The sequence below is a fragment of the Martes martes genome (assembly GCF_963455335.1).
Source record: "Martes martes genome assembly, chromosome: 11".
In the NCBI taxonomy this organism is placed as follows: domain Eukaryota; kingdom Metazoa; phylum Chordata; class Mammalia; order Carnivora; family Mustelidae; genus Martes; species Martes martes.
In genome coordinates, this window is record NC_137899.1 from 24,772,756 (window position 1) to 24,798,572 (window position 25,817).

Sequence of the window (25,817 nt, forward strand, 5' to 3'; positions counted from 1 at the left end):
CCTGTGCCACTCCCCCTGCTTGTGTTCTCTCTCTTGCTTACTCTCTCAAATAAATAAATAAATAAAATCTTTTAAAAATAATAAAATAAAAAAATAAATAATTAAGAAAATAGAGAAAACATTCAACGGATAGCATTAAAAGGTAAAAATCTCTAAGTGACATAAGACAGAGAAGGACAAATCTCAAGATTTCACTTACATGTGGAACCTAAAAAATAAAACAAATGAACAAACAAAACAAAACAAACAGATCATAGATACAGGAAACATACTGTTAGTTGCCAGAGCTGGGAGAGACTGGAGGGGTACCAAGCAAAATAGGTGAAGGAAATTAAGAGATACAAACTTCCAGTTGTAAAGTCAGTCAGGATGGTGTAATGTATAGCACAGGAAATATAGTCAAAAGTATTGCAATAACTTTGTATGGTGACAGATGCTAACTAGATTTATCAAGGGGATCATTTCATAATGTACAAAAATACTGAATCACTATGATATACATGTAAAACTAACAGGGTATTACTGTATGTCAATTCTACGTCAGTTAAAAAAAAGTAAAAATCATCAGCTCAAGTATGAGGAATATTTTTAAGAAAAAAAAGTATCTGGCGGTCTTCTTTAGGATCCAGGATAACAAGAACAGAAAGGAGCTCTGATACTAAGTCTTTGCGCGTCTAAGAGTAGTTCCTCTGCATGTGTATGGTGGGGAGGCAGCGTGGTGAGCAGTTTCTCTGACCTCCTGGGGAGGGGGAGGTTTACCAGGAATCCTCACCATGACACAGTGATTCTCTCCAGAGTGGTCGTGAGCTATTAAATTATTGTTTGTCCAGGGGAAATAGTTCTCTCTCTGAAGTATCTTCTGCTTTTTGGCAATCTTATTGGGCAAAGCATGTAGAAAAATATATACTCCCCAGTTCACACTCTTTACCCCCTAAATGCAAAGGGAGAAAGATGAAACCACAAAGTGTATGCCATCTTTTACTTTAAAGCGGTTCTATTAGCCTGATGATAATGTTTTTTAACTTAGAAATATAGATAATCTAACAATAGTCTCATTTAAGTGTTCTAGTTCCCTCTCTGTGTTTGGCACTTGAACCCTCTGTTTACTACGATTCCAACACCAATTACAATGTGTGTATGTTTTCCCCACAGTAAGTAATTCTCAGACCCCAGCTGGGTGTCCTACAGTTAGTTCAACTTCATTCTGACTCTACCTACCTGGGATAGCTTCACAACCCAGTTAAAGATTCTGACTGGCAAGACTGCCCCCCATTCAGAGTCAATCATAAGTCCAGGTTGTTTCATGGGCTTCTGACCGATGAGCTCTCACCTAGAAGTTCCCACAGCCCTGTCACTGGATTCAATTAATTTGCTAGAGTGGCTCACACGAGGAGAAACATTACTTACTGGTTCACCGGTTTATTTTAAATGGACAGGACACCTCCAAGGAGCTCTGATTCTTTCCTTCCCTTATGCCAGTTCCACAGGACCTCCCTACAAGACACCTGACAAGTTACTGATCAATTAGGTTAATGCAGAATTCTGTTGATTATATCACAAAAGGGCCCAGATCCAAGTTGTAAAATCAGACAACACCCGCAGATGTGCACTATCTTTGAGGATACCACCCTTCCCCCCACCAGCTCTGGTGATAGAACAATACTGCAGGGTTTCACAGGGCAAAGTCCTGTCAGGACATTGTGAGGAGGCTGTTAACAAGATCAAACAAAGTCCCAGACAGCACCCATGTCTGTTGGGCCTAAACAGATCAGTGATAAAGCAAGTACGGTATCTGTTAACATATTTAGCTAGTGGTGAGATCCAGGTGAAGAGTGTTTACAGAGTGTACTAATCCCTTCATTTCTAAAAATAAAAAGTGGTGGGGCACCTGGGTGGCTCAGTGGGTTAAGCCTCTGCCTTTGGCTCAGGTCATGATCTCAGGGTCCTGGGATCGAGCCCTGCATCAGGCTCTCCGTTCAGCAGGGAGCCTGCTTTCCCCCTCTCTCTCTGCCTGCCTCTCTGCCTACTTGTGATCTCTCTCTCTGTCAAATAAATATAATCTTTAAAAACAAACACCAAAAAAAACCAACTTTGGATCTGCTAAAATATTTCAACAAGCAGCTAGTGAAACCATTCCTTGCCATGCCATATGAAAGAATTTTTTCAGTAATATACATCAATACATAATATACAATAATATATATCAGACTAAATTAAAAAGTCTAATGTAACAGTTTTATTTTAAATATCAATATTTATAAGTTAGAAATTATATCCTCAGTAAATATTTAAACTCATGGTAAAAATTTGGGGATGTCAACTTAAAATTGTATAAAAAGGTATACAGTTTTTCCATGTTCTCTTGGAGGGAGTCACGATTTTTTGAGGGTCATTGTTTTAACCTATAAATATTGAATCTCGACCGTTTCTGCCTCCACAGGGCACACAGAGTGAGTGCTCCATTCTGGGCATCAGAGGGGATGAACGACTAATGGGGGGTGGGGGGAAGGTAGGCAGATTCAGAGCTGAGCTGGCGATCTGTGATGCCCCTGTGTGATGTGGCCACATGTGTACCCTCTCCTGGTGGCTGCGCCTCGTGCTCCTGTCCTTTGTTATAACTCACCACTAGTTAACAGAGGATGAGGCAGCCCATGAAGCCTAGGGACCTTCAACATCCAACTGAATCATTCCCAAGTGACCAGAGCAGTTCAGTTCTGCATCAAGACTGACAAAGTCAGAGCCTCCTGGGGACATCGTGGCTTTCTCCTTTCTCTTTGCCCCCCTTTCCCTTCCCCATTGCTTTTCAGCCTCTTAGAGTGAGCACGGGCAATGCTGTGTTTTCTCCCAGTTTCACCCACATTTAAAGTGAATGTTGACTACCAAATAAGGGAGTTGTTAAACCCGTCTGCCAGAGATAGAGAATGTGGTGGAAAGACATTTTTCCACCCCTGGGAAGGTGTATGTACATCTTCTCAGGTAGATGTCATGGGACCAGGGACTTGGTTTACAACAAAGACGCTAAGCTTCTCTGTCATTTTAAGCTCTCATTCTGAGGAACGGTCTCAAGCAGTAATGCAACACAACTCATTGCTGTGCAGAGTGCCTAATTTTATTTTTTGGAGGGGCTTCTCCAACCCTGTTGATTTTATTTTGATCACCTCCATTTGTGTTCTCTGTTCAACATCAGGGTCCGAGTAGGTCTCTCTGCAGTTGGCCATTTCCCCGCAGCCAGGATCCTAGACGCAGGCTGTCCGAGGTCTCGGAAGCTTGCTCTGTAGGGGCTGTTTACATGGTCTTGAATTGGAGTGGTGTTGCTCCATAGAGTCCGCTGGGTCTGTCCTGGCTGCTTTTGCCTCTCAGCCTACGGCAACGGCTGAAACTTGTTGGCCCTTCTCACCCTCTTCTTTCTTCTGGAAGTGGTTATAACTTTAGGAGAGTATTTTTTTCTTGAACTCGTGTGAAGTGATCTTTTTACCTTCTTGTAGATCTTTAGCACCTGGTAAGGCAACAAGGTGAGCCCAGAAGGACACTGAATTGGGAGGAGGGAATGGAGGCTGGGTGGAAAGTGGGGGGCTAAGGAGGAGAGAGAGGTTATCTGGGGAGGGGATGGAGGGGGGAGATAAGATAAAAGGGGGAGAAGAGAAGCTTGGGCAGAATCATCTGACCTTGCTAGCGCCTCTTGATCTGGATCGAGACTGGTTCTTCCTCTTCCTCCACCGCTTGGTGTTTGTGGTTTGTGGCTCCCATGATTTCTCTGCCACTTTTGCCATGTTGCAGCTTCTCTGGTGTCTACTCCAGTAGTCCCGTCCTCTGTATATATACCTCTCTGGGGACAATGAGGGTTCACGCCCTCTCAGCTTTGTTTGGTCAGCAGGACACTCACCACAGCCAATGGTGGCCCCAGGGAGCTTAGACATCACAAAGGACCACTCCCAAGGGGTGGGGAGGCAGGGGCTAAGATACTCTAGCTGGAAAAGGCAAGGGCTAAGGAGCCTTCTTACTCCAACCTGACACTCCTCTGTCTCTCCCAGGTCAATTCTGGTTGTACACATGACAGAGAGGGGTGCTTTCCCCAAGTCATTTCCCATGGTTCATTCGACTGGCTCCCACTCTTTACTGTTACCTAGTAATTTTGAAATCATCTCACCTAAAATTAGCCAGAATGAGGTATGGCAGCCTGCTATGAAGAACCTAAGTGTTCTTCAAAGAATTAGGGCACAGTGTTGGAGGCATGATGTCCTTCACTGCCTGGTCAGACAAGAAGGCTGTGAAATGTAAGTCAGGGCCAGGGAGCATGTGTGCATGTGTATGCACTAAGATGACTCATTCATAGGAAATAAGATTGAAGTTATGAAATAAGATTAAATTTAGGAATACATCTATATTTACATATATTAATACACGATTATCTTTTGGAGATCAGGTGGAAATCTTTGGAAGAACATCTTCAAAGGGGCAAGAAGTTTAACTTCAAATTGTGGGGATGGCGGAGAATCAGAGAACAGAAGCAGGAGCTCACTTCCGAACCAGGGCTCACTTTTCTCCCCATCTGTACCTGGCCTCTCTGCAAACAGTAGGAATGACATCTACAGAGACAGAGAGTAGATAAGTAGTTAACTAGGGCTGGCAGAAGAGTAGGGGAAATGAGTGACTGCTAATGGGTGTAAGGTTTCTATCTAGGGTGATAAAAAAATTCTGAAATTAGATTGTGGTAGTAGTCGCACAACTCTGTGAATATGCTAAAAACCAATGAATTGTTAAAAAAAAAAACACTGGGGTGGGATTTAGTTATATTAAAATATGATTGTGGGGCACCTGGGTGGCTCAGTCATTAAGCGTCTGCCTTCGGCTCAGGTCATGATCTCAGGGTCCTGGGATGGAGCCCCATATTGGGCTCATTGCTCAGCAGGAGGCCTGCTTCTCCCTCTCCCACTCCCCCACTTGTGTTCCCTCTCTCACTCTTTCTCTGTCAAATAAATAAATCTTTAAAAAATAAAATAAAATATGATTGTAACTACAGAGAGCAGAAACCAGGCAAGGGCTAAAGCTGTAGATCTCAAATGGATACCTGACATTATGAAATTTGTTTGTTTTTAAGATTTTATTTATTTGACAGAGAGAGAGAGCATGCACAAGCAGGGGGAGCAGCAAAGGGAGAGAGAGAAGCAGGCTCCCCATCCCAGGACTCCAGGATCATGACCTGAGGGTGGCCTAGAGGCTATGAAATCTGTAAGACACAAGAAGGGATCAAATGAACTAGGCCTTTACTTTTTCCATGGGGAGAGGTGATATTTCAGGAAGAAAAAAAAGCAAAAACAAAAAACAAGCAGTCTTTTGTGAAAATCTGGGAGGAGAAGAGGTAAAAGAATAAGAAAAGAATAAGAAGGAAGGAAGGAAAGGAGGGAGGGAAGGAGGGAGGGAGAGAGGAACAAGGCAAGAAGAGTCAAGTCAGGAAATGAGGAAATGCCCACAGGATCACTGTCTTACAGCTTAAGTCAGGAGACCTCTGTCATCTGTTTGCATGCTTATCTGCAAGGAACTGAAGTAGATAGACCAGGGCTGATCCTTTTCCCAGACCGATGCCTATTCTGCCCCAGCCTCCAATTTGGTAAGAGTGAGCTCTACTGGCACCTTCACTGAAGACTGCTGGGCAGTAAGAAGTGCCTGTCTGCCCACAGCTGATGACCCAGTTGTAAGGCAGACAAGCAGTGCAGCTAGGGATAGGCGCTGCGAAGGAGAAAAGGAACAGAGCCTGCTATGTCAACTACAGACTCAGGTTAAAGATAAACAGAATCCTGGGGCACCTGGGTGGCGCAGTCGTTAGGTATCTGCCTTCGGCTTGAGTCTTGATCCTGGTGTCCTGGCGTTGAACCCCATATTGAGCTCCATATCAGGCTCCCTGCTCAGTGGGGAGCCTGCTTCTCCCTCTCCAGCTCCCCTGTGCTTGTGTTCCTTCTCTTGCTATCTCTTTCTGCCATAAATAGATAAAATCTTTTAAAAAATATATTTAAAAAAATAGATAACAGAATCTCATTCCTCACAGGCAAGAATAAACAGTTTTGCACCTCTCTTGTCACTACCACTGTGAGGTAAATTAAAAGTAAAATAAAGCATGTAAGATTGAATAGACCATATAATTGCAATGTAGTAAGTAGACATAATAAGATTAGGATCCAATAAAAATATACCAAAATCATGGTATATTCATGGTTATTTCTACCGAGTCACAATTCCCTTACTAGATCTTAATTCCCTAGAAAGCCAGGTGATTACTACTAAAATAGGTACTCAGTAAATAATCTGGTGACTTGCAGGAATGAATAAATGTATAAAAAAATGGATCAGTGGGTTTGTGTTAGTGTGGTACAATTATAGATGTTTAGTTTTCTCTGTTTTCCAAATGTGATATGCTTGTACAAATGATTATACATGTTGTGTTACTGTTTCTGGTACAAGCTGGCTCACTGACACTGCATATTTAGCCCTTCTCCTTTGAGGAGGCCCCAATACAATGATAATAAAAGAATTTACTTTTTAAAAAAGATTTTATTTATTTATTTAAGAGAGACAGCGTGTGCACACACAGCAGGGTGTGGCAGAGCAGAGGGAAAAGGACGAGCAGACTCCCTACTGGGTACAGAGCCCAACACATGTCTCCATCCCACAACCTTGAGATCATGACATGAGCTGAAACCAAGAGTCAGACACCTAAATGAATGTGCCACCCAGGGGCCCCTAAAGGAATTTTTTTAAAAAGGTGTAAAACTACAACATGAAGAGTATGGCACAGAACTTACATTTCTGGAAGAGAGGAACAGCTCCTGAAGAAAGAGGGCAAGAGACAGTATAGTACAGAATATGCTGAGGGAGAACACAGCCAAAGGGACAGCCGCTCTGCTCTGCAGAGGCCTGGAATGTCTCAGGAAAGGGAAGCATCAGGTTCTATCAAGGTCAAGGCAGTGAGAAGATGGGTATCCTAAAACTCAAAGCAGATAACTTTCTACCAGTTCCGTAAGTGACTTAAGAACGGAGAGGGGGAAGAGAAGGGGGCAGTGATCTGCTTTTCAATTATTTTGGCTATTCTTCTTCTTCTTCTAGCAGCACCCGGAACTGAGGTTGCTTTAAGATCCAGGAGAATACTGCGGCATCATGCAGGTGCAGACTGAGTGGCCTCATTGAAAAGGCTGAAGTGACTGGCCAATCTTTAGACAAAACCTGCCTTCACATGGGGCACTATGTCCTCTGCATCTTCCAAGTTTAACTCCTGCCCTGCTTCATTTTCTCTTGCAAAAGATTAAAAGTAGCCCAGGCAGCCATTCCAAAATAAAATCTTAAAATTCCAACAAAAGGGATTAGCTTTATTTATGGAGGTTCTAGAAAGTAAAACTACATACAATGGGTAGGAATTGGGGGGGATACTTGGCTCAGTGAAAGAAATAACTGTCTAAATACGAGGGCAGTACAAAAGTGGGACAGATTACCTTGTGATGTAGCAAATCCCGATTCACTGAGAACCTATGAGCGGCTAATCAGGGTTATAAAACAACCGTCAGCCTCATAGCCCCAGTCAATGTTTTTTTTTAGTATATGATAGGAGAAGACAGACTCTGTCTTCTTTTTTTTTTTTTTTTTAAAGATTTATTTATTTTAGAAAGAGAGAAGTGAGTGGTGGGAAGACGTAGGGGGAGAGGGAGAGAGAGAATCTCAAGTGACTCCCTGCTGAGCACGGAGCATGAAGCCGGATGCAGGGCTTGATCCCATGACCCTGAGATCATGATCTGGGCTGAAACTGAGAGACCACCGCTTAACTGACTGCACCACCCGGGCGCCCCTTATTTTTACTTTATTACTTAAGTAGTCTCCACGCCCAACATGGGGCTTAAACTCATAAGATCTTGAGATCAAGAGTTGCATGCTCCACCAACTGAGTGAACCAGGAGCCCCATGAGACTTTGTCTTAATGTTCTTAGTTATCCACCAAGGAGTTGCTCCTTAGTATTCCAGACACTTCTCTGCCAGTCCCTAGGCTCAATTCTGCTGGTCACTGCACAGAATGACAGGTAGAGTCTCTATGAAAAGAACTATTTACTTGCAACATTGCCAGAGGATGTGTGAGAGGGGTAAGCCTTCTGTAAGAATAACCATTAGTTTAGTATCACGGTTAGCAAGAGCTTAGCAATATTAAAAAAAAAAATGATTTTTTCCCTTGCTTTTGCTTCCGTATGTGTGGTAAAAATCTCTTTAAAAGAAATACTCATTGGACATAAACCAAGTCAGTAATGTAGAGTCATCTACATTCTTGATCTTCCTTGTGATTTCCTTTAAGATGGTCACTCTCTTAGTTATACAAAGACTCAGGAGACACTCCGAAATTACTTTCTTCAGGGCTTGATTAAATTCTTAGCCAAAGGCTAATTTCCTTCCAGGCTTGGTCTGGGGGTTGAAGGGCTGTGGAAGTTCTAGGGGTACAAAGATATATATCAGATACAATCACTTTGCTAAGTTGCTGAAGAGGTGAAGTGGGCAGGAAGTTAAACCTATTGACCTTGGCTCTAACATTCAGTTATTTACTCATTTCTTTGGTCCACCTGTCTCTACCTTCACAGCATCATGAACCTGAGTTTCTTTTCTTCCAGTGTGTGGGTTTCCCTTCTTCTACCAAACAATTCCTTACACAGTTGTGAATGATTTTTATAAAATGTAAATTAGATCCCAGGGCTTGGCATGGTCTGGTCCTTTCCTACTTCTTCAACCTCAACTTGTACTCACTAAATCCTAAGTATAGAGATATTCATTCAGTTGTAAACAAATATTTCTATAGTGATTGTTATGTAACATACACTGTTCTAGACAAAAGAAAAAAATCTTTTCCTCTGGGAACTTAACATCTCATTCCTTGATAAGTCCAGTACTTTATGGCCCTCAGGGCCTTTGCACAAGTGTTTTTTTTTTTTTTTTTTTTTTTTTTGCTTAGAATGCTTTCTTTTCACTTCTCATTCCTTTTCTGATTGTTCTGTTTAAAGTAGCTTCTTTTCCTCTACTGAAGAACGGTTTATTTTCCTCATAACTTGTATCAGAGCATTGTACTATTGTATTTTATCATTCTATTACATTTATGTTATATATGTGATATATGTGATATATATGTGATATATAACATAAATGTAATAGAATGATAAATAAATGTGTGTATACATATATATAGTATGCTATGTCTGTGTGTAAATAAGTTGTGTGTTTGTGTGTGTGTATATATATATAGTGTGCTATGTCTGTCTTTGTAAAATATCTATCCCATGAGGCCAAGATCATGTTCATTTAGTCTATCACTGTATACTTAAAACTTAGCATAATGAGCATATGGTAGGGGCTCAAAAAACATTTGATACTAAACTCTGGGTAGTAATATATAGAATTGTTAAATCTATATACACCTGTATAGTGTACACCTGAAACTAATATAACCCTGTATGTTGATTATACTTCAACAACAACAACAACAAAAGAATAAAGACTCTGGGTATATTTTATTGAAAAGATTCACTGATGACCATATAGCCTATTATTTCTATCCTTTTATATGTACATTTTAGAAAAAGGTAGAAAAGTCTGAATTGTAATTTACTGGCAGTCAGACTGGCTACCTGACCTATCTTGTTCTTAAAAAATGAGCCATTTGATAAATACCATGAAGGCTAAAACTCTTATTCTGAAAGATTCCATTGCTATCCTCAACTTCTCCATATGGTGCTAGCTTTTATAACAATCTAAACACATAAAAAGTATATATAGTTCCAAATATGTATCAGCCTACAACAATATGATTATTAGTCATAAGTGAGGAAAAAAAAAACCCCATGTGCTGAACTGGACAAACAGGTTTTTGAGTCTATTAGAGTCCAAAGGTGGCAAAAGTGTAGTTAAAATGAATAGAGCAAAACCAAAAACTGTTAAAAGAACAGTGGTGGAAGCTGGAAAAGAAAGTCCCTTATGAGAAATGTGTTTCTATAGGACAGTAGACATTATATTCTAGACCAAGTAGCTGTAGGTCACAGACTGCTGTGTGTTGGTTACAAAGGGGACCAAATTAGAGATGATGGATGGGTCCTTATAAATGTAGTTCCACTACTGGAAAGCTATGCCAAGCACAAGCTCTATGATCATAGGTCAGTAGCATATTTATTATTCTCTCCTATATAAATTTCTTCTCATTCTGCTAGCAAATTACAGTGAATATTGCAAATATATCCACAAAATATAGAACTTCCAGACTAGATGTAAGAAAAAAGATTTAAAACATTAGGGTATGCTTTTACAAATGGCCAGTCCTCTATGATGGGTAAACTGCTAATGCAATTATGGCATATTGGGGTTCCACATAAAAGTTTATTTTAAGAAAGGGTTCTATTACTTTAAAAAGTCCAACAGCGGGGCACCTGGGTGGCTCAGTGGGTTAAAGCCTCTGCCTTCAGCTCAGGTCATGATCCCAGGGTCCTGGGATCGAGCCCCACATCGGGCTTTCTGCTCAGCGGAGAGCCTGCTTCCTCCTCTCTCTCTCTCTGCCTGCTTCCTCTCTGCCTACTTGTGATCTCTGTCTGTCAAATAAATAAATAAAATCTTAAAAAAAAACCCACAAAAAACAAAAGTCCAACAGCTATTTGTCTAAAGGATGACAGAGCTATTACAAATACATCCGAATTTTCAGAAAAGTAGTAGTACTTGAAAGTGCTTTAGTTGACTTGCATAAATAAGGCCAGAAATGATCAAATATTCCATATCCTACAAAGAGCTAAAATAACAAAAATATACAAAAGTATGTATATATGTTAATTGTATTAATATGTAAATATATTTTGTGTTAATATATAAACACAATAATTTATTAATATGTTAATATATTACTGACCTGGTTTTATATTAATATATTAGTTAATATTAAGTAATATACTAATTAATGTACTGCTGACTTCTGGATTTTGCGGACCCACACATAGGTTCCAAAGACATATATTGAGTTTAAGGTGTTACCTCTGGCCTTGAACACTGTCTCAGTTATACTATTTTGGAACCTCAGGCACATAACTAATGTGTAACTTGTACAAAAAGACTGCTTGTCTTTAGCACTTGAAGATTAACACAGCCAGAATAATACATGCATTGGCTACAGTCCTCCCTGCACCGACGATCAGCCTTTTCACAGCTATGAATTCTGTTGGTAGGACCCTATTTCTGATTTTGGCTCCACTTCGGCCTAGTGGGGTTCTTAAACATAAATTTTTCCCCCTAAAACTGTTGCATATCACCACCCTGTTTTGAACTAAAGGTCAAATGTTTCCCAATTCCTTCTTCCTCTAACAAAAACTACACCAAACACAAATGTGAACAGATGGTTTTCCAACTATACTGGGTTTAAGAAATAAAGTACTGAGAAGCTAAGAAATCTCTTCAAGTTAAAATAAATTATTAAATACAGAGACTACATAAAGACAGGACATATATAATGTGGATTCTTAAACATAAACCAACTCTTCAATGGCTCTCATTCTGTAACTGGGGTCTCCAAACTTTCTGACCATGCACCAGGTGTTAGTTTTCAAAGGCCGCCATAACAAAGTACCACAAACTGGATGGCTTAAACAACAGAAAAGCATCTCACAATTTTGGAGGCTAGAATCCATGATCATGGTATCAGCATGAATGGTTCCTTCTGATGGCTGTGAGAGAAAGATCTGTTTTATGCTTCTCCCATTGCTTCTGAGGGTACGTTGGCCATCCTGGACTTCCTTGATTTGTAGAAGCATTAATCCAATCTCTGCCTTCCTCTTCATATGCCAGGCTCTATTTTATAGGGACACCAATTAGGGGATTAGGAGCCCACACTACTCTGGTGTGATCTCATCTTAACTACTTACAACTTTAAGGACCCTATTTCCAAAAAAAGTCATATTCTGAGGGATGCCTGCATGGCTCAGTCATTAAGCATCTGCTTTTGGGTCAGGTCATGATCCCAGAGTCCTGGGATGGAGCCCCGCATTGGGCTCCCTGCTCAGCAGGAAGCCTGTTCTCCCTCTCCCACTCCCTCTGCTTGTGTTCCCTCTCTGTCAAATAAATAACTAAAATCTTAAAAAAAAAAAAAGTCATATTCTGAGAGACTAGGGGTTAGGACTTCAACATGAATTGTGGAGGGACAAAATTCAAACCATAACACACCATAATACATGTGTGTATTTACTTATTCATAAATTATTTACATCCACTACTGCATTAGGAATTACATACATAATAACCCCTGTTTAATTGGAAAATTTAAAAAGATAAGGCAAAGGTAAATATATAAGTGGTAATATTTTCTTTCTGAACCCTGACAGATTAAGTCTTGCACCCTCTCTGGCTTACACATAACTCACCCATCTCAACGATAAAATCAAGCTCTTTGGCTTAACACACCCAACCCTCTGCCCTCTGATACTTCACCTGCTTCGTCTCCTGTCACCCCCAACGTATCTGGCATTCCAACCTGTCTGAACTATTTGCAGATTCCCACATGTGCAAGGCTCATTCTCGGTTCAACGACTCTGCACATGCTGTTTCCTATTTCTGGAATGCCCTCATTCTCTTTGCTTCCTGTAAACGCACAGTGAACTCCCAATCATTTTCTAAAACTCAGCTCAAATGTCATTTCCTTTGGAAAGCTTTCACTGAGTGTTCTGGGTAGGATGAAGGACTTCCTTGGTGCATATAGTACCTTGTTCCTGTCTCTATCATGGCAAATCTCTGTTCACCTATACGCGGTAGGCTGTGCTGGTATTTGAACATTTTGACCTAAAAAACCAAAGCAAATTCATGCAGTTCAACTTAACATTTCACTGGACAACAAGTGTACTGAGAGCAGGAACTGTGTTTTATTCATATTTATATTTCCAGTGACTAAAATGGAGTTTGGCACAAAGTGCTTAATACATGCTTCTTGAAATAAAGGAAAGTCTTACTTTAACACCACGAACAGTCCTCTTTCAGATTTTCCTTTTCGAGAGTGGGTTAAGTATTGACTTGATCCCTCCTATAAGTATAACCACTGGTTTACATTTCATTGGCTTTAGTTTAACAGTATTTTAAACCATTTTCCCCTCCTTTGGCATCTATATGTGTGGCAAATATCTCTTCAAAATAGACTTTTAACTTTGAAAAATAGAGTAAAAGAAAGAAGAAGCTACCTAAATACTGTTTTACGAACAAAGTCAAAGTATTTAATGATTTTACTTTCAAAGTATTTTTATGCTTTCAAATAAAAAAAGTAGTCATAAATAGGAATATAAATAAGAGAGCTGAACAAAGACATTAGTTCTGTAAAGTGAATATGACGCTTTAAATTCCAACAGTTTTTTAGTAAGAGCAAAAATAAATTTAATTTCAGAATTTCAAATTTTTCCTATTATAATTTGGTTTGCAAAAAGCTGTGAGGGGTGCCTGGGTGGCTCAGTCTCTTAAGCATCTGACTCTTGGTTTCAGCTCAGGTCATGATCTCTGGGTCATGAGATCAGCGCTGCAGTGAGCTCCGTACTGGTCGCAGAGTCTGCTTGCAATTTTCTCACTCCCTTTCCTGCACCTCCCCATCCCTCTCTCTAAAATGAATAATAATAATAAAAAAGCTGTGATAACTGGAATAGTATTTAAGTATCACACAGATAGTCAAAAGGTAAATGAGTCTTATATGGCAAGCAGAACTATTCAGCTAAAGTCAGGAAGCAGTACCTGGTGAAACCATGGGCAATTAGCAGGAAGTGAAACAGTTACATGAACATTTTTCACTCTTCCTCATTAAAGCCCTTAAGTTAGTAAGATGTGTTCACTGACTCTTCAGCATGCTAAGGTAATCGCAAACAACACCTTTCACAATCTGGCCTTAGCCCATTTGGGAAGCTCCTTTCCTCTTATGATAGTTCATGTCCTTTATACTTGAACTATGATGTACTTATAGAGAGTATCACATTTAACATATGGTTCCTTATCTTTTTCCAAATGTTCTTTACTCAGCCTCAAAAGTCCTTCTCCATCTTCTTTGTCTACTAATCTTTAATCAGCTTGAATATTATCTTCTCCAGGATGCTCTTTTCTGTTTCTCCAGCTAGAGCTGTTAATCTACCTTTTCTATCTTCCATGTACATAGTTCATGCTACCACTGCATTATTTTAACCACAGTGCTAGAATTTACCTGTTATGCCTCTCTTTTTTTTTTTTTTTTGATTTAGAGACAGAGAGAGAGAGAGGGAGCGTGCACATGAGTGGTGGGAGGAGAAGGGAGAAGTGGGAGAGGGACAAGCAAACTCTGCGCTGAGCACAGAGCCCCATGTGAGGGTCGGTCTCATGACCCTAAGATCATGAGCTGAGCCGAAATCAAGAGTCTGACGCCACCCAGGTGCCCCTGTTATGTCTGTTTTCCTAATTATATTGTCATGCTATGCTGGCTACACACAGATACTCAATACTGTTTGTTGTATGAATAAATGAATAACAAATGAGACGACAGTCTTGAATAACGAAGCACCAATGAAAGGCTTATTGGAAACGTATCTTGTGACTAGAAAGGAAGGTCTGCTACTTGAGGACAGGGACCATGTCTGCCTTGTCTACTGCTGTATTTCCAGAACTTAGCCTACTGTCTGGGACAATGCTTAATAAGTATTTGCTAACTCGGGGTGCCTGGCAATTCAATCTTGGGGTTGTGAGTTTGAGCCCCACACTGGGTATAGAAATTACTTAAATAAATAAAAACTTAAAAAAAATAAGCATTTGCTAACTGAACACAATGTACATGGAAAATAAGAAAAAATGGACTAATAATTATTTGAAAATAAACTGAAAAAGGGAATCCATAAAACGTAGTAAGAGAAGCACCTCTAGTTTAAGTGGTAGTATACCAAGGAATAAAGAAACTATAGAAAATAATATCAATGATCAGCAAAAAACCCCTTTTTTAAAAATTACTAAACATATCATCATAAACATGAGAGATTATTCTGGGGGGCAGAAGAGACAATGTGAGTTGATACAAGTAGGATTTATATTTTTAGTTATAGAGGGATAAAAGACATTATTAGTATGCCAATAGAAATAAAAATAATGATGTCCTTCATATCTTCAAACAAATCTGTATCATTTGCCACTAATATATTTGTCTTTTTTTGTTTAATACCTCTAACTGAAGTATCAGAAGTAGTACTGAATCTCAACTAAGTTATTTATTCATTTATGAGCACCACACATTATGACCATATACCTGTTGTTTACATTGGTGTTGCATTACTTTGGGCTTATTTTCCTGTGATCATCACTGAAGTACTTCCCTTGGTATTTAGAACTCTAATACCTGTGCCTCTATATTGACAGTTCACCATGAAGAAGTTGAAGAGACTGAACGTCCATACTCCTCACACTTCTGTCCTAGATCAAGGTGATGAACAAGGGACACTGCTAGTATTTGCGAACTCGGGTGGCAAGATTAAGCCTTAAGGCAAACTCCACCCAAGTTACAACAACTTTACAAAAAGAGAGTTTCCCCTCTTTGGCACTTGGACTTGTACATCTATGTTGGCAAGGCTGGATATGGCAAACTTTGATCCCAGTTTTCGTGCCTTGGTATTCAAGGTTTCCAGGGTCTAGACCTGTACCTTCCTTTTTCTGTCCTCTTTACCTAACAGATGTAAAACTCCCAGTATCAATAATATAGAACTTAGAATTTTTCACGCATTAAAATTAAACATAGGGAAAGATCAGGATTCAAATCCTAAGAATAGGAATTACAGAGGCAACTGGCTGGCTCAGCTGGTGGAGCCTGCAACTCATGGTCTTGTGGTTGTGAGTTCGAGCCGCATGTTGGGTGTGGAGATTAGTTAAAAATAAAATCTTAAAAAAAAAAGAGAAAAAAAACCAGGCATTACAATGTAAGCAGATTTAATCATAGCTTGAGTTAGATTTGAAAGTTAACTTAAGAAGCAGTGATTTATTTGATGGTTCTTTAGCTGTTTAACGTTACATCTATTTTTCAATCAAAGATATAAATACTTATTCATCTGAGGGGAATCAAAAACAGCCAGCACCTCAATCTAAGGCAAGATATGTATTATTTCATGGCCCTGTAAATAAATTATACAGGGGTGCCTGGGTGGCTCAGTGGGTTAAGCCTCTGCCTTCAGCTCAGGTCATGATCTCAGGATCCTGGGATCGAGCCCCACAGCTGAGCAGGGAGTCTGCTTCCCCCGTGCTCTCTCTCTGTGTGCTGCTCTGCCTACTTGTGATCTCTCTCTCTGTGTCAAATAAATAAATAAAATATTTTAAAAATAAATAAATAAATAATACAGAAGAGCTTTTCAAAGTAAAATCTATGAAACTAAAATAATGAAAAGATAACTTTGTGACAGTCGTAGCTTTATAATTTCCTGGCTGTAGGTGCAGTATTTGCACAAAACTGTTTTCTTCTAACTGCGGGTCCACCCTCCTCGCCCTTTGAATCTGTGAGACCTGCTTCAGGATGTTCAGGTTACCCAGAGTTTTTCTGGGCATCTGAATTATAAAGTGTTTCTGGAAGCTGAGGTCACTGTGTCTATAGGTCTATAGTGGGAGAATGGGATACTCTCCCACTCTCACTCCTTCCCCTAGAAGTAATCCCTGGCCTATTCAAAAGCACCAGTGCCCTAAGAAACACTGCATCTTTTTGGAATGCCTGTTTTCTGAATATAGCAATTAAATTAACTGAAACTTCTTTTTTTTTTTTTTTTAAAGATTTTATTTATTTATTTGACAGACAGAGATCACAAGTAGGCAGAGAGGCAGGCAGAGAGAGGAGGAAGCAGGCTCCCCACTGAGCAGAGAGCCCGATGCGGGGCTCGATCCCAAGACCCTGGGATCATGACCTGAGCTGAAGGCAGAGGCTTTAACCCACTGAGCCACCCAGGCGCCCCTTAACTGAATATTCTAAAAAGGCCCGGTGAATGTTTGAATTTAAAATTTTGATGCTTTAGACTTCTGCTTCCCCTTGCAAGATAGGACATATTAGAAAGAAAACTGGTTTGAGGTTCAGAATGAATGTGGAATTCCAATTCAATTTTGAAAAGTGCCTTGGAAAACTTTTCAAAGCATGGGATGAAGTGAAATGTCCACAAACATGAGGCTTATATAAGGCACTCAGTAAATATTATATTTCTACCCACAGTGATGGTCTGATGGTGTGGCTGAAACTATGAAGCAGAGAACAGTTATTCTGGAGGCAAAGTGCTTCTGTTCAAGAAGAAAGGAAAGGGTATGTGGTAAAGAAAGTTCACATATTGGGTACAGGTTGGTTTTTCAATCCAGACATTCTATGAGTTTATCATTTTTCTTTATACCTCTTTGCCACACCTAGGTTTCAAGGTTATAATATACTTTACCCTCTACCCACCACTTATTAAAATAGCTCCTTCTTCCTAGAGAACTGAATAGAACAAAATATGATTTTCTTTTTAGAGCTTTACAACATTGAATAAAGCTCCTGTCATATATTTTATAGGCTTCCTATCCCCTTCTAAAATGATCTGATGTCCTTCCATATAAAAGTTCTGGCAACAGGGGCGCCTGGGTGGCTCAGTGGGTTAAGCCTCTGCCTTCGGCTCAGGTCATGATCTCAGGGTTCTGGGATCGAGCCCCGCATCGGGCTCTTGCTCAGCGGGGAGCCTGCCTCCCCCTCTCTCTCTGCCTCTCTGCCTACTTGTGATCTCTGTCTGTCAAATAAATAAAACCTTTAAAAAAAAAAAAAAGTTCTGGCAACAAAATTGACTCCAAAAGAGACATTTATGGATGTTTTCTATTTACTCTATGCGGCCCCCTATACTCATATCTTCTTCCTGCTTTGTGGTTCCTCCTGGCTCTTCAATGAAGCCTTTAAACTGTGGGCCACTCCCTCCCTTGCAATTTTCAACTTCTTTCCCCTACTTTGCTCTCCTTCTGTTAAACTTGAGTATATACTCAAGCTGGAAAGAAGATTGTGGTTGAGCAAGTGGTTGGCTCATATTTGTTGGAAAACAATATTACTGGTTAAGAGGTGAGAATTCAACTCACTTAAAGTGTTGAATCAAAAAAAAAAAAAAAGTATCTATAGGCTGAGAGTTTTCAATCTTGACCAGTTACTGCCCTTTCTTTATTTTCCCTTATCCAAGTTCCAGGCAGGAGAGAAGGGGGGAAGGGAAAATAGGCCAAGTGCCTCTTCCCACCCCTAAAGGAGCTTCCTGAAAACCTTACCCAAAGACTCCCACCACATCACTGGCATCTTGAAGAGCAAGGGAGGTTGGGCAGGCTTTTTGTTTTTAAATTTAAACTAGGCACACAGCAAACAAAATGAAATAAAGGTTCAGATAGTAAGGAAGAAGGGGGGGCAAACATACACTAGCCATCTCTGCCACAGACATGTTGCATCTGAGGTATTTTTGACATAAATGTGGAAGATGCAGAGTAGTCACGTCACAAACATAGAGGAGCAGTCAGCTTTAGAGGTGTTCATTGGGGAGCTGTTACTATAAAACAGATCTATTAAAGTTATGGCATTTTTGAGGTTGACCAGGAAAAAAAAATAATGTGAGGCAGAAAAAAAGGGTCCTTGAATTGAAACTTGAGGGTTTTTTTTTTTCTTTTTCAAGATTTTATTTATTTATTTGACAGAGATCACAAGTAGGCAGAGAGGCAAGGAGAGGGAGAGGGGGAAGCAGGCTCCCTGCTGAGCAGAGAGCCCAATGCAGGCTCGATCCCAGGACCCTGGGATCATGACCTGAGCTGACGGCAGAGGCTTTAACCCACTGAGCCACCCAGGAGCCCTGAAACTTGAGGGTTTCTACCATTTAATAATGCCTGAGGAGGGGAGGAACCTATAAAATATTGTGAGAAGAAACTGTATGATAAGTCTGAAATGTTTTGTGAGACATCCAATTGAACTGAAAGTGGCAGTTGAATTTAACAGATAATTCTCTCCCAGTCACCCCATTTGTTTACATGCTATCTATGGCTGCTTTTCTGCAACAAGCAGTAGTTGCTAGGAAGACCATGTGGTCTGCAAAGCCTAAAATATTTACTACCTGACCCTTTAAAATCAAGTTTGCTGGCCCCTGTACTAGATGTAGACTAAATTAGAACTGACAACACAGTAGCTGAAAAGGTCAGGCTTTCCCAAAGCACAGAACCACTCTTTATAAGCCATAACTCAAGTCAGAAATATACATAAAGATAAGCCGGTCAATGTGGTAGAGGCAGGACTTTGAGATGTCTGAACCAGATGGGTAAAAGAGATGTCTTTAAGGTTCATACAGGGTTTTATAGAGCATAAGGACCTTTATCCAAGGGTGTCAGGAATATGGACAAGGCCAGGGGATAGTATACCTGTAGAGTGAAATAGAGTGAAGATTTAGTTCAGCTCAGGAATATTGGACACCATCATGTATAGAGAAAGCAGATTCTAAGGCTTGTGGAGGTCAGCTCAAAGCACTGCTAACAAACATTTATTATGGATGGAAGTCTGAGTATAAGTTGACCCCCGAACAATGCAGTGCGTAGTCAAAAATCTGCATACAACCTTTGATTCCCCCAAAACTTAACTACTAATAGCCTACTGTTGACTGGAAGCCTTAATGCTAACAGTCAACTAACACATACTTTGTATATTGTATGTATTATATATTGTATTCTTATAAAAAAGTAAGCTAGAAAAAAGAAACTGTTACGAAGAAAATCATAAGATAGAGAAAATACATTTATAGTACTTCACCATATTTATGGAAAAAAATCCACATGAGTGGACCCACGCAGTTGACGCCTGTGTTGCTCAAGGACCATTTTTATTTACTTAGCATCTATTCCAGCAACTAACAAAGGTAGAGTTGTGGATTAACAAACGAACAAAACCCTCAAAAGGTACCTGACCCAAACTGAGCTATTGTTTTCTAGATCAGAAGTCAGACTGGGTTACATGATCCACAGATAAGTTTTGTTTGGCTTACACAGCTTCTTAGGAAACTTCCATTAAAAAAATCTAGATAGTTAGCAGGTTGGTCCACTTCATTTTCATATAGAACAATCAGCTAGAGCTGAGAAGCAAATGTATCTTGTAGGTAAAGCAAGTATTCCCAGTTTTCCATAGTCATCACCACTTCCTATTATATTACATTTATCCTGCCTTATTTTTATTATTTTTTAGCCTTTCAAGACCATTTGGCATTCAAGTTTGTAACTCTGGGTTCCCGTCTTACTGTAAAGATTACAAACCTGCACTTTATATACTTCTTTTCAACATACATTTATTGAGCAGTGACCATATACCAAATACGGTGCACATAAATATAAACACAGTATTATCCCTGCTGTAGAGCCCACAGGCTAGAAACAGAGACCAACGTGTTAAATGATCCTATGCAGAATGATGATGGCACAAAGGCATGACTAAATTTTGATTGAGAAGTCATGAGCACCACACAAGGGAGAAGGTTAAGTAGACTTTAGTATTACTAAAGATTATCAGTGAGTTGACTAAAGTAGACTAAAGTAGACTTTAGTATTATATTCCAGGCAGAGAACAGAGAATGCACACAGTGACACAGAGTACAACTCTTTTGGGAATTACAATGGTTCAGAATGGATGAAAGAGAGGGAAGCTGTAGGAAACTGAGAAAGATAGGAGTGCTGGGGTTATATATCAAGAATGGCTTATATCTACACCAAAAAGTATGACTTTTATTCCATATGCAAAAGGGAATTACTGAAGGACTGAAGCATTTTACATTTTAGAAATACAATTCTGGTAGCAGCATGGAGGACAGTTCAGAAGACTGAAGGCAGAGAGAACAGGCAGTAAAGAAATCACCGACAAAGCTCAAGCGACCTGAGGCCTGAAGGCCAGAAGCAGTCGCAAGAATGAAGAGAAACTGACTAGATAGTAACTAATTGAATGTGGAGGATGAGGGAAAAAAAGAAGTCAAAGAAGATTCCCAGTTTGTAGCTTGAATGATGAGGAATGTAGCAAATGACACATGGGAGGATGGGCATGGGTGGCATGAACTGAGGTGCTTGTGGTTACATCCACCTGGCATCTGGAAAAGAGTCAGTAATCAGGGCAAGATTAAGGCAGGAGGGAATGTGGGAAGAGTCAGCATTTACGAGCTATCAGAAGACACTATGATGCATAATATCACACAGAAGTGTGCAAAGTGAGATCAAGAGCAGTGACATACACCTAAGAATCACCAACACTTAAATGGAAAAAAGGCAGCAATGCTCAGGAGCCTGGATACGAAGAGCAGGTAGAGGGGTTACCAGGAGCACAGAGGTGAAGAAAATTACAGTGTGAGGAACTGTGGCGCTAGCAAGTATTTGGTACCAGTTACATACCATAGGCTCTAGGTCCGATAGAGAAGAAAGTACAGAAAGGATAGATTAGTGTAGGGCTGTCAGATATGTTGAGAAAATTAAGAAGGGACATCTGGTTAAATTTGAATTTTTTTTTTTTTAAAGATTTTATTTATTTGAGAGAGAAAGCACAAAGTGGGGGCGGGGAGGGGGGAAGGGACAGAGGGAAAGGGAGAAGCAGGCTCCCTGCTGAGCAGGGAGTCCCACTCAGGGCTTGATCCCAGGACCCCAAGGATCATGAACTGAGCTGAAGGCAGATGCTTAACCAACTGAGCCACCCAAGAGCCCCTAAATTTGAATTTCAGATAAACAAAGAATATATATATATATTTATATATATAAATATATAAATGTAAATAGATATTTTAGTATAAATATGTCCCAAATACTGTATGGGACATACTTATACTAAAAATTTATTCATTGTTTATATGAAATTCAAATTTAACTGGGAGTCCTATATTTTATTTGGCAATCATAATTAGGTGAAAAAAAAGATCTAGCGTCTGGAGTTCTCCTTAGGTCAATGGACAAGGGCATGGTATAGAGGAGTAAGGACCCTGAATATTAAAACATTGTGGTTTAGGATTTCAGAGATGGAAGGGCGATGAAAAGGATCAAGGAAGGTCCACTGCAATTTGTGACTGAAATGGAATGGAAATTCAACTCCAAGAAGAAACAGAGGCAAGAATATTGCATAGCTCATTAGCATGGACACTGAGGTTTAAATGTTGGCTGAAGAGTAGAGGGGATGAACATGAAAAAAGTATCAAAGTCTTCATTAAGTGTGGCAAAATCACCAAGAAGTCGGTGGAGGATGGTACAGTCATACTACAAAAATCTGATAGAAGGGAGGGCTTTTGGCATGATATTGAAAGAATAATAATAACTTGAAATTCTGTGATGTAGAATTGGGGAAGTGATCCCCAACTCAGGGAGAAGGAACAACTTTCAAATATACAGACTGTCCTCAGAGTTTCAAACAAGATCGAGAAGCAGAATATACAGTAGTATGATTCCAAAAGAGCTGTCGTTATTGAAAAGGGAATGGAAAGGCAGAGATTATCAGTGAGTTGACAAAAACCAAAAGCGAAAGAAATGGGGATAAAGAGAGCAGGAACAAACAAGGTATGAATCTAGTCTTGATGGGGAAGAAAAGGTAGGCTTTTCTAAACAACTGAAACTTGGCTTGAGCTGAGATCCAAAGGATGTGATTTCTCATAGGCACCTCATGTTCATCAGGTCCAAGGTCAAGGAGTATCCCAAACTTGTCACTCTTCCCCAATGTTTCCTAGTGCAGTGAATGATACGACTGTCCATCAAGGTATGCAGGTTAGAAATATAGGAGGCATTCATGGTATCTGCCTCCGTTATGCAAACCATCATATAAGCATCAGGTAAAGAGAAAAGCATTACAGGCAGTGGAAACAATCCATGCAATATATATATTTTTTTAAGATTTTATTTATTTATCTGACAGAGAGATAGGAGAGCACAAGTAGGCAGAGCACCAGACAGAGGGAGAGGGAGAAGTAGGCGCTCTGCTGAGCAGGGAGCCTGATGCGGGGCTTGATCCCAGGATGCTGGGATCATGACCTCAGTGGAAGGCAGCCACTTAACCCACTGAGCCACCCAGGCATCCCAACATATGCAATATTCTTACGCTGAAAGATAGCACAGTGCAATCTAGACACTAAAGAGCTTTCACCTTGACACAGAAGAAGAGACTAGTTCATGATGTGTCAAGTAGGTCATATTAAGGATTTGTACTTTATTCTAAAAGCAAGGAAAGCCATTGGGATGTCTGAAGCAAGGGAAGTGATATGATCATTGGCATGTCTGATGCAAGGGAAGTGATATGATCAAATTTAGGTTCTTAAAAAGAGCATTCTGGGTAGAATGGAGAACAGATTTGAGAAAACAAAAATATAAAGAAATGACAAAAAAGGCCAGTGTAGTCATCCTAGGGAGAAGAGATAGTACTTTGAATAGGGTGCCAACAATGGGCATGGAGAAAAGTGGATGGTTTTAGTGGTAGCAGAGATGAAGCCAACAGGAATTGGTGATAGAGGTGGGAATTCTCTCCTGGTTCAATGTCATGAGGATTGACCTAACTGAAAGGGGATGGCTGATTACTCAGGAGAGAAAACAGATCACTGAGCACTGATAACGGATAAACGAATTGCCCTTAGACCTGGAAGGATCTTCCTCTTATTGCAAAGAGTAAGAAGTCTGTGAGGTCAAGGGGACAAGTCTGTCTAGATCAGAGGGCGCACAGCTGCTGATTACACATCAGTATATGCAGGAAGGGGTGTGATCATAAGCTTGGACATGTTAGGTGCGTGCATGCACGGTCCCTTCTGATGTGTGGGTGTGGTGGGTGAAGAAGCTGGGAATAGGAAGAGAACAGGGCCTGGCTAAGAACACTAGAAGTCTGAGAATTATAAATTTAAACCTGGCCTTCCAGATCATTATTTCAGTCAAGGTGGTAGAGTAGAATACATTTTCTAATTTTTTTAAGATTTTTTTCTTTTAAGTAATCTCTACACCCAATGTGGAACTCAAACTCACAACCTCGAGATCAAGAGTCACATGTTCCACTGACTGAGCCCGCCAGGTGCCCCAAAATACATTTTTTTAAATAATTTTATAGTAGTTTGTTATCTTGATTTATAACTTAAATATTTAGACACATGGTATGTGAGCCTCCAAACCATACTCTTGCCCAGGCTCTGCAAATTTAGGGTTAGGACTGATAAGGGTGTTTAACAGTATAAAAGACTATATATAGTGCAAGCAGAAACAAATTCATGAGGATGAGAGTACACTTTAGCTGGGGCCTTATCAAATTGGATTTTCCAAGCTTCTATATGAGAGATGAGAAAATAAATGGTGTAAGTTTCCAGGTACTATATTGATATATATGAGACACATTTGTGTATCTGGAAGGTCAACAATTAAGAGGCTATTTTAATTCTAATGGTTTCAGTGTGATTCTGAAAAGCTTCTTGGATATGGCAGAAGTTAAGAGCATGTAAGAGACCTTAGTGATCATGTAACTGAATTTATTAAAATAAAACAGAGGTTCTGACAGATGAAACACTGTGACTGAGGTTACAAAGCTAGTTACTAGGCAGTGATTTCCAGCCCCATCCTCTGTCCACTCTTCCAACAATGTTACTTTTCATGAAGACACATGCTGACTGTCAATTCCAACCACAAAGTTTTCACTTTTCATCGGTATGTATTAAAGGTAAATACTTTCATTCCTTTAAAATTTTGAGGCATCTAAAAAAAGTCCATTATTAAATTTTGACTCCAAAGTATTCTGAACAAACAAAAAAGGGAAAACAAAAAATTCCAACATCCTGAGGTCACAAGAGTTGGTAATCCTGGACAGTTACTTTTTAACTGTTTCCCAAAAAGTTACAGGAACCATAGGGCTCCTTTTAGGACTTAGAATATTCTCCGACTGCTCATTTCCTTATTTGACTACTTTTTATTTTTACATTTATCCCTTTGACTTGTTAATCTTATGTGAGACCTGAGTTGAATTAAAATCATGCTTCTTGCTTTGGTTGCAACCTGTTACTGTAACCCACCCCGCCCCCCAATTCCTTATCTTCTAAGCTAGAAATGAAAATACACGCTTATAAAACATCGAACACTCAGGGCGCTAACCACTATTTTACACTTTAAAAAATCCTTCTTTTCAAACATCAATAAATACCGCCAATGGATTTTTCTCAGCAAGTCTCAGTTATAATAATTGCAATAAAATTAAGATCTTTAACAGTATATCACTAAAGTTTAAAAGAAAAATTCCCCAGGGAGTCTTACCTTCAAGCTTAGAAGTAATCCGAAAGTTCTGGGTTTGCAGGAAGTTATCTCGCTTAAAGCATTAGAGTTGACGATCTTAGCAACAGTAACAAATCTTGTCAGGACACCAAGTGATTTTTAGTCCCTCCCGTCCAACGACTGTTGCCTTTCAGAAGGAAGGACTGAATTCCACATAAAATTTTCTCCTCTGACTGAGCATCAGCGAAATTCGGCTTTCTGAGCGCGAAGAGACGGGGAGGGACCAAAAGGACCCGGGGGGAGAAAAGGAAGAGAAAGTGATACATGAAAAAGTCGAACCACAGATGAGCGCGCCTGGGTGGGGGCAGATTTGAGGGTCCGGAGTTGGGGGTTCATTCCGGACACTCCCCGGGCACCAGAGTTCACGCTGGCGACAAGTGGAAGACCCTCCCCTCACCGCTAGCTCCGCCACTAATCGCGCCCCGCGGAGCTTTGACCTCCAAAACTGGTCCGCTTGGCGATACCGCCTCTTCGGCTCCAGATTGACGCCTTCGGTTGGCTCCCAGAGGGATCCCTCAGCATGGCTCGTCCAATAGAGAGCT

At 40.1% G+C, this 25,817-nt stretch overlaps 1 long non-coding RNA gene across 1 annotated transcript; it reads right to left on the reverse strand.

Annotated features, from left to right (window-relative positions):
• Positions 1-3,089: 3,089 nt before the first annotated feature.
• On the reverse strand, positions 3,090-25,762 carry LOC308352614. The gene is made up of 3 exons (XR_013967667.1): positions 25,258-25,762; positions 3,666-3,826; positions 3,090-3,496 (listed from the first exon to the last, which is right to left on the reverse strand). It is a non-coding gene; the product is annotated as an uncharacterized lncRNA (long non-coding RNA).
• Between the last annotated feature and the right edge of the window lie 55 nt (positions 25,763-25,817).